The sequence below is a fragment of the Mus caroli genome, unplaced genomic scaffold (assembly GCF_978045245.1).
Source record: "Mus caroli unplaced genomic scaffold, Mus_caroli_1 scaffold_5, whole genome shotgun sequence".
Classification (NCBI taxonomy): Eukaryota; Metazoa; Chordata; class Mammalia; order Rodentia; family Muridae; genus Mus; species Mus caroli.
Genome location: NW_028227260.1, coordinates 77,802,201 through 77,812,386, shown reverse-complemented (window position 1 = coordinate 77,812,386; position 10,186 = coordinate 77,802,201).

Here is a 10,186-nt window from a genome sequence, read left to right as displayed (position 1 = left end):
ACACTTTGGTCTTCATTCTTCTTGAGTTTCATGCGTTTATCAAATTGTATCTTATATCTTGGGTATCCTAAGTTTTGGGCTAATATCCACTTATCAATGAATACATATTGTGTGAGTTCTTTTGTGATTGTGTTACTTCACTCAAGATGATGCCCTCCAGGTCCATCCATTTGGTTAGGAATTTCATAAATTCATTCTTTTTAATAGCTGAGTAGTACTCCATTGTGTAAATGTACCATAATTTCTGTATCCATTCCTCTGTTGAGGGACATCTGGGTTCTTTCCAGCTTCTGGCTATTATAAATAGGGCTGCTATGAACATAGTGGAGCATGTGTCCTTTTTACCGGTTGGGACATCTTCTGGATATATGCCCAGGAGAGGTATTGCTGGATCCTCCGGTAGTACTATGTCCAATTTTCTGAGGAACCGCCAGACTGATTTCCAGAGTGGTTGTACAAGCTTGCAATCCCACCAACAATGGAGGAGTGTTCCTCTTTCTCCACATCCTCGCCAGCATCTGCTGTCACCTGAATTTTTGATCTTAGCCATTCTGACTGGTGTGAGGTGGAATCTCAGGGTTGTTTTGATTTGCATTTCCCTGATGATTAAGGATGTTGAACATTTTTTCAGGTGCTTCTCTGCCATTCGGTATTCCTCAGGTGAGAATTCTTTGTTCAGTTCTGAGCCCCATTTTTTAATGGGGTTATTTGACTTTCTGGAGTCCACCTTCTTGAGTTCTTTATATATATTGGATATTAGTCCCTTATCTGATTTAGGATAGGTGAAGATCCTTTCCCAATCTGTTGGTGGTTTTTTTGTCTTATTGATGGTGTCTTTAGCCTTGCAGAAGCTTTGTAGTTTCATGAGGTCCCACTTGTCAATTCTCGATCTTACAGCACAAGCCATTACTGTTCTATTCAGGAATTTTTCCCCTGTGCCCATATCTTCAAGGCTTTTCCCCACTTTCTCCTCTATAAGTTTCAGTGTCTCTGGTTTTATGTGAAGTTCCTTGATCCACTTAGACTTGACCTTAGTACAAGGAGATAGGAATGGATCGATTCGCATTCTTCTACATGTTAACAACCAGTTGTGCCAGCACCATTTGTTGAAAATGCTGTCTTTCTTCCACTGGATGTTTTTAGCTCCCTTGTCGAAGATCAAGTGACCATAGGTGTGTGGGTTCATTTCTGGGTCTTCAATTCTATTCCATTGGTCTATTTGTCTGTCACTATACCAGTACCATGCAGTTTTTATCACAATTGCTCTGTAGTAGAGCTTTAGGTCCGGCATGGTGATTCCACCAGAGGTTCTTTTATCCTTGAGAAGAGTTTTTGCTATCCTAGGTTTTTTGTTATTCCAGATGAATTTGCAGATTGCACTTTCTAATTCGTTGAAGAATTGATTTGGAATTTTGATGGGGATTGCATTGAATCTGTAGATTGCTTTTGGCAAGATAGCCATTTTTACAATGTTGATCCTGCCAATCCATGAGCATGGGAGATCTTTCCATCTTCTGAGATCTTCTATAATTTCTTTCTTCAGAGACTTGAAGTTTTTATTATACAGATCTTTCACTTCCTTAGTTAGAGTCACGCCAAGATATTTTATATTATTTGTGACTATTGAGAAGGGTGTTGTTTCCCTAATTTCTTTCTCAGCCTGTTTATTCTTTGTGTAGAGAAAGGCCATTGATTTGTTTGAGTTAATTTTATATCCAGCTACTTCACCGAAGCTGTTTATCAGGCTTAGGAGTTCTCTGGTGGAATTTTTAGGGTCACTTATATATACTATCATATCATCTGCAAAAAGTGATATTTTGACTTCATCTTTTCCAATTTGTATCCCTTTGATCTCCTTTTGTTGTCGAATTGCTCTGGCTAGGACTTCAAGTACAATGTTGAATAGGTATGGAGAAAGTGGACAGCCTTGTCTAGTCCCTGATTTTAGAGGGATTGCTTCAAGCTTCTGACCATTTACTTTGATGTTGGCTACTGGTTTGCTGTAGATTGCTTTTATCATGTTTAGGTATGGGCCTTGAATTCCTGATCTTTCCAAGACTTTTATCATGAATGGGTGTTGGATCTTGTCAAATGCTTTTTCCGCATCTAAGGAGATGACCATGTGGTTTTTGTCTTTGAGTTTGTTTATATACTGGATTACGTTGATGGATTTCCGTATATTGAACCATCCCTGCATCCCTGGGATGAAACCTACTTGGTCAGGATGGATGATTGTTTTGATGTGTTCTTGGATTCGGTTAGCAAGAACTTTATTGAGGATTTTTGCATCAATATTCATAAGGGATATTGGTCTGAAGTTTTGTATCTTTGTTGGGTCTTTTTGTGGTTTAGGTATCAGAGTAATTGTGGCTTCATAGAATGAGTTGGGTAGAGTACCTTCTGTTTCTATTTTGTGGAATAGTTTGTGAAGAACTGTGATTAGATCTTCTTTGAAGGTCTGATAGAACTCTGCACTAAACCCATCTGGTCCTGGGCTTTTTTTGGTTGGGAGACTATTAATGACTGCTTCTATTTCTTTGGGGGATATAGGGCTGTTTAGATCATTAACCTGATCTTGATTCAACTTTGGTACCTGGTATCTGTCTAGGAACTTCTCCATTTCATCCAGGTTCTCCAGTTTTGTTGAGTATAGCCTTTGGTAGAAGGATCTGATGGTGTTTTGGATGTCTTCAGGATCTGTTGTTATGTCTCCTTTTTCATTTCTGATTTTGTTAATTAGGATGCTTTCCCTGTGCCCTCTAGTGAGTCTGGCTAAGGGTTTATCTATCTTGTTGATTTTCTCAAAGAACCAGCTCCTTGATTGGTTGATTCTTTGAATAGTTTTTCTTGTTTCCACTTGGTTGATTTCACCCCTGAGTTTGATTATTTCCTGCCGTCTACTCCTCTTGGGTGAATTTGATTCCTTTTGTTCTAGTGCTTTTAGGTGTGTTGTCAAGCTGCTAATGTGTGCTCTCTCTAGTTTCCTTTTGGAGGCACTCAGAGCTATGAGTTTTCCTCTTAAAAATGCTTTCATTGCGTCCCATAAGTTTGGGTATGTTGTGGCTTCATTTTCATTGAACTCTAAAAAGTCCTTAATTTCTTTCTTTATTCCTTCCTTGACCAAGGTATCATTGAGAAGAGTGTTGTTCAGTTTCCACGTGAAGTTTGGCTTTCTATTATTTATTTTGTTATTGAAGATCAGCCTTAGTCCATGGTAATCTGATAGGATGCATGGGACAATTTCCATATTTTTATATCTGTTGAGGCCTGTTTTGTGACCAATTATGTGGTCAATTTTGGAGAAGGTACCATGAGGTGCTGAGAAGAAGGTATATCCTTTTGTTTTAGGATAGAATGTTCTGTAGATATCTGCCAGATCCATTTGATTCATAATTTCTGTGGCCCTACTCAGGCCGGTTTCTGCTTCCCTAACTAATGCAGTCTCAGGTCCCGCCGCAGATATTCTCTAGGCAGGGTCTCAATATAATCTCATGACTCACTGTGAATTAACAGAGTGTGCCAAAGGGAAGGCTCTTTGCCCTAAAGTCTTCTCTAGCTGCTGATTCAGAGATTTTTTAAAGATAGCTTCATGTTACTGCTTTTGTTAGGTGTTGGTGAAAATAGTATACTGCTATTATGAGGTATACAGATTCATCTCTAGTTGGATTATGTATCTGTTCAATGAGTACAGACTGGAGGGTAGATTTGAGTCTCTAATATACTTCTTTGATTTTTAAAAGTTACATCCTCTTACTGGTGCATCTGGCATACATAGCAGCATCACTTATTCTCTCTCTCTCTCTCTCTCTCTCTCTCTCTCTCTCTCTCTCTCTCTCTCTCTCCTGTCCCTCCCTTTGTCTACTCTATCTCCAGTGTTCCTATTGCTCTCTTTTGTCTCTTTTGCTTTTCCTTCTCTTGTGTGACCTGGTACTGAAAATAGAGTGACATTTTTCTGAATGTCTCCCTTTGTCTTAGTGTGAGGGTAAAACCTTCTGTAATTCTTCTTACCACAAAATGGGAGCCCATCAATCCATAACTAAAGCAGAACCTTCAGAACTAGAGACTGTACTCTAGTGTTCTGCTTTGTAAAGTTTCATCATTTACCTTTGGCATCACTCTTCATATTATAGGTGCCCTCCTATGCTCCTCACTTTATTCCTCAGACTCAATGGTTCTCAAACTTTTTAATGTTGTGATCCAAAACCATAATAATTATTTTGTACCTGCTTCATAAATGCAATTTTGCTTGATTTATTAATTGTAATATAAATATTTTTTTTGAGTTAGAGGTTTCTCAAAGGATTGCAGCCCGCACGTTGTTAAGCCCTATCTCAAAGACTCTAGCAGTTATACAGTGGGTATTGTATGCCAACCTCTGTCCTTTGTTTCTTTTTTTAATGCTTCTTAGACTTTCATCTAATAAAATCCTTCATGACCGATGAATAACATATTCTGCTTTCTTTTAAATATGTGATATATTTAAAATAAAATGACCCAAACATCTATAAGTCCTCTTTTTAAATATTTATTTGTGAGAATTTTATATATGAGTATTGCATTGCTTACATCATTTTCATTCCTTTCACTTTACCTCCAACATTTCCTGTGTACTTCCCTAATTCCTCTTAAATTTCTGACTTCTTCTTTCATATATAAATAGAAGTATCTTCTCTCTCTCTCTCTCTCTCTCTCTCCCTCCCCCCTCACATAGACATATATAGATATAATAATTATGTTTTAAACACTATCTTGAGTTGCAAACATAAAATTTTGACAATATATTAACCTAATAAGACCTGCATAATGATAATATTGGGTGATATGACAGTGTGAGTAGGGAAAACCTCGCAGATCCTACACATAGATGAAGAGCTATAGGCAAACAATGCCTTCTGAAAGAAGGAGAATCCATCTCTAGAGATGAGCTCTTGATGGGTTATCCTAACCCAACTAGTACTCATAGGTGAATATGTATGTGTATGTGTGTGTATGTGTGTGCATGTGTATACCATCAGGAATTTTGGTTCTCTGGTGCTTACCATTGTTTCTCCTCCCTTTTCTGAGATGTTCTGTGAACCTTAGGTGTAGGGGTTGTATTGTAGATGTATGTAATATCGCTTGAAATATTTCATGTCAGGAGTATTTGGCATGTGTTTATTTTCACTTTTATTCATGCATTTATTCTACATTTGCTTCAGCACTATTTGTCCAAAAATTATTTCCCCAGAATATTGTGTTGATGCTTCTGCCCCCAAATAAATTTGCTATGGACGTTTGCCTGTGCTTTAAAATCATTACTACATTTGAAGGATACTTTTATCTGTATGTTAAATCAATCCTATCATAGTATGAATTTATACTGTTTTGTAAATTGTTGGCATAGTTTTTCCTTATATGCACACTTTTACTATTGCACATCACATGAATTCCCTATTAAATTTAGAATGAATTATTTAATATATAGTTTTAAGATTTTGACTGAGTTTGGATAGAAAAAATGAGATTAATTTGTAAACAACTTACATCTACTGAATATTGATTCCATGTATTTGGTATATCACTTTAAATTTTCTTTATGATCTTCTGATCTGCACCTGCTTAGGGGCAGATCATCCTCTCTGCCCCTCTCTCTCAGCACAGCAGTCTGCAGGGCTCCAAGGAGATCTGTTGCAGTCAGGGCAACAGGTGGGATAGCCACCCAAATAACCACAATAGCTGGGAACCCCCAGGTGCCCAGAGGAATTGGAATTCCTTTCCATCACCTGCGAACACCATCACCCCTTAAATCTGCAACTGCTTGGCATGCAGATCAGCCTGTGTCCCATTCTCTCTCAAAACTGCACAGTCTGCATTGCTCTGAGGAGAACTGTTGCAGCCAGAGCAACAATCTACAAAACACCCAGGAGTTCTAGTGAAGCCAGGGCAACAGTCCGAAAATCTCCCATAATATCAGCTGCAGCTAGGGTCAAAGATCCTTCAGGAGATTTGCAGCAACCCAGGTACACAGAAGACAGGCTCTACACAGAGGCATCCAGGCTAGATAACACCAGAGATAATGCAACAGTGAGAAGCAATCACAAGATCATGAGCAAAAGACTCCAATATACTTTGATATCACCAGAAGCCTATCCCACCACAGCAAGCCAAGAATAATGCAAAACACCTGAAAAAAATGATGCTGACTTAAAATCCCATCTCATGAAGATAAAAGAGACCTTTAAGGAGGATATAAATAACTCACATAACGAATTTAGGAAAACACAATTGAACAGGTAGAAACCCCTAAGGAGGACACAAATCCATCAAAAAGCATAAGAAAACACAATCAAACATGTGAAGGAGTACAGGCTTGGAGGAGGGACAAGGCATGGACAGAGACAGCAAGAACAGCAAACACCAGAGATAACCAGATGGTGTAAGGCAAGGGGTAAAAACATAAGCAACAGAAACCAAGGATATTTGGCATCAAAAGAACTTAGTTCTTCCACCACAGCAAGCCCTGGATACCCCAACACAACAGAAAAGCAAGACGTTGTTTTAAAATCACATCTTATGATGGTGATAGAGGACTTTAAGAAGGACAAAAATGACTCCCTTAAAGAAATACAGGAGAACACAGGTAAAGAGGTAGAAGCCATTAAAGAGGAAATAAAAATCCCTTAAGGAATTGCAGGAAAACACGACCAAACAGGTGAAGGAATTGAACAAAATCATCCAGGATCTAAAAATGGAAATACAAACAATAAAGAAAACACCAAGGGAGACAACCCAAAAGAGGGAAAACCTAGAGAGAGAGAGAGAGAGAGAGAGAGAGAGAGAGAGAGAGAGAGAGAGAGGGATATCAGGATTCATAGATGCAAGCATCACCAACAGAATACAGGAAATAGAAGAAAGGATCTCAGGTGCAGAAGATATAAAAATATTGACATATTAGTTAAAGAAAATGCAAAATGCAAATATCTCCTAACTCAAAACCCAGGAAATCCGGGACACAATGAAACAAACAAACAAACAAACAAACAAACATAAGGATAATACGTATGAAGAGAGTGAAGATTTCCAATTTAAAGGACCAGTAAATATCTTCAACAAAATTATAAAAGAAAACTTCCCTAACTTAAAGAAAGAGATGCCCATGAACATACAAGAAGCCTACAGAACTTCAAATAGACTGGACCAGAAAAGCAATTCCTCCAGACACATAATAATCAGAACAACAAATGCACTAAATAAAGATAGAGTATTAAAAGCAGTAAGGGACAAAGGTCAAGTAACATATACAAGCAGACCTATTTGAGTTACACTAGACTTCTCACCAGAGACCATGAAAGCCAGAAGATCCTAGACAGATGTTATACAGACACTGTACTGGCTATTTTTGTGTCAACTTGACACAGCTGGAGTTATCACAGAGAAAGGAGCTTCAGTTGAGGAAATGCCTCCATGAGATCCAACTGTAAGGCATTTTCTCAATTAGTGATCAAGGGGGAAAGGCCCCTTGTGGGTGGGACCATCCCTGGGCTGGTAGTCTTGGGTTCTATAAGAGAGTAGGCTGAGCAAGCCAGGGGAAGCAAGCCAGTAAAGAACATCCCTCCATGGCCTCTGCATCAGCTCCTGCTTTCTGACCTGCTTGAGTTCCAGTCCTGACTTCTTTTGGTGATGAACAGCAGTATGGAAGTGTAAGCCGAATAAACCCTTTCCTCCCCAACTTGCTTCTTGGTCATGATGTTTGTGCAGGAATAGAAACCCTGACTAAAACAAATTGGTACCAGGAGTGGGGTATTCCTGTGACAACCTGACCATGTTTTGGGGAGGACTGTGGAAGGACTTTGGAACTTTGGGCTTGAAGATCCATTTGTTGTTAAGAGCTCTGTCAGATGTTGTGTAGGAGTTTGGAAGATAATGTTGAGAACAGTGCAGAAGATGGAGGTCTGGTTTGTGAAATTTCAGAGGGAAAATTAAAGACTCTTTTCAGGGCCATTGCTGTTTTGATTGTGAAGATTTTGTAGTTCTGATTAGCTGGGGCTGAAGAATCAGCTGTGATTAACAAGATACCAGAACTACTAAAGCAAAAACTTTGCATTACTGGGACTATTGATGCTGGTTAGCTGGAGCTAAGAAATTAGCTGTGATTAAGAAGAGACCAGCATCGTTGAGGTGACATCTTCTGGGAAGTGTTTTCTAAAAGCACAAAGAGGCTGTGTTCCAGAGATAGGCAAGGTTGTACTCCTTCTGCAGCGGGACTTGGTAATGTGTAAGGGTCACCCAGGTGGTACTGGTTTTGAAGGCATGAAAGGGTCATGCAGAGCAGCTGAGGCTCGGCACTGTGAGAGGCCATGGAAGGCCATTGGTGAAGGTGCAGCCTCAGTTGTAATTGAAGGCCCAGGACTGAAGGGGTCATGCAGTGTTTTGGAGATGCCAGTACCATGAGATGACCACCAAGAGCAGCAGCAGCAGTGGAGTACAGGCATCTGGAGCCCAGAGGACGACATGTGTGCTACAAAGGGCATGGCTGGAGAAGTGACCCAAGCCCTTGGAGGAGCCCAGAAGATTGTGAGTTGGATCCCAGACGTTGGACGGTTGGAGATTGATTTTTGCTTTGATTGTGACTGTGCCCTGATATTTTCCCTCTTGAAGGAAGAAACTGTTTTAGTGGAGCTCACAGCTAAGAGACTTTTAATTGTAAAAAGACTTTGGATTTTAAAAGAGATGGATATTTTAAAGAGATTGAAAATTTAAGAATATGTAAAGACTGTGGGACTTTTAAAGTTATTTAGATCTTGGGGATGAATAAGAATGTAAGGGTTGAGGCTTACTAGTGATGTGTTTGTGTGTCAAGTTGACAAGGGGTCAATTGTACTGGCTATTTTTGTGTCAACTTGACACAGCTGGAGTTATCACAGAGAAAGGAGCTTCAGTTGAGGAAATGCCTCCATGAGATCCAACTGTAAGGCATTTTCTCAATTAGTGATCAAGGGGGAAAGGCCCCTTGTGGGTGGGACCATCCCTGGGCTGGTAGTCTTGGGTTCTATAAGAGAGTAGACTGAGCAAGCCAGAGGAGGCAAGCCAGTAAAGAACATCCCTCCATGGCCTCTGCATCAGCTCCTGCTTTCTGACCTGCTTGAGTTCCAGTCCTGACTTCCTTTGGTGATGAACAGCAGTATGGAAGTGTAAGCCGAATAAACCCTTTCTCCCCAACTTGCTTCTTGGTCATGATGTTTGTGCAGGAATAGAAACCCTGACTAAAACAGACACTAAGAGAACTTGTCCCAATTTCCTTTTATAGAGGACTATATAAGAATTTTTTTCTACTTCTATTGTGTTTAATGTTCCAAATAGATTTTAAATACTGGTTGAGTGCATATTACTTTTAGCTTCAGAAGGTATCATGTATATTTAAGAGGCATTTAACTATTATAAATTATTTTGATGGCTTTAAAAATACATTGTAATTAATTGATTTAAAAAATAAATAAATAGACCTTTCACCTGGTCCCCTCAGCTGGGGTAGACTCTAGTGAAGACATCATATCATGACCCATCCTAGAGGAACCACTGTACTCAGGGCAGTTGGTAAGAACTCTACTCCCCTTCAGAATCCCGAAGCTGCTGCTGGAAGCCTGGTGGACTCAGGACCCATCTACCACCAAAACCCCTGCCCTCCCAAATATCACTCCCCTTCTATCCCTTCTGTCCCTTTTGCCCAGTTCTTTCTGCTTTGGTAGACTCTTAGCTGGTCTGCTCTAGTGAAGACACCATATCCTGACCTATCCTACATGACACCTTGCACTCAGAGTAGTTGAGGATCCTCTGCATTCCAAGCAGTTGGACAATAGCTTGACAGCTTCACTGAAGACCCAACAGTCTGAAGACCTCCAAGGGTATCTAATGTAGCCAGGGCAAGAGATCAACAGCTTTTCAGTCACTCCAAAGAGCCCCCAGTTGGAAAGTGCCATGGGTGATCTGCTACAGACAAGGCCGCAGGCCTACCAGGAGACCTGAAGCAACTCAGGGATAAAAGAGGTAGACAACAGGCAGTCAACTAGACCAGCAACCACCAGGGATATTCAGATGGTAAAAGGTAAGCACAAGACCAAAAGCAACAGAAGCCAATATATGTGGGCATCATCAAAACCCAGTTCTCTGACCACAGCATGCCCTGAAAACAAGGACACAGCTGAAAATC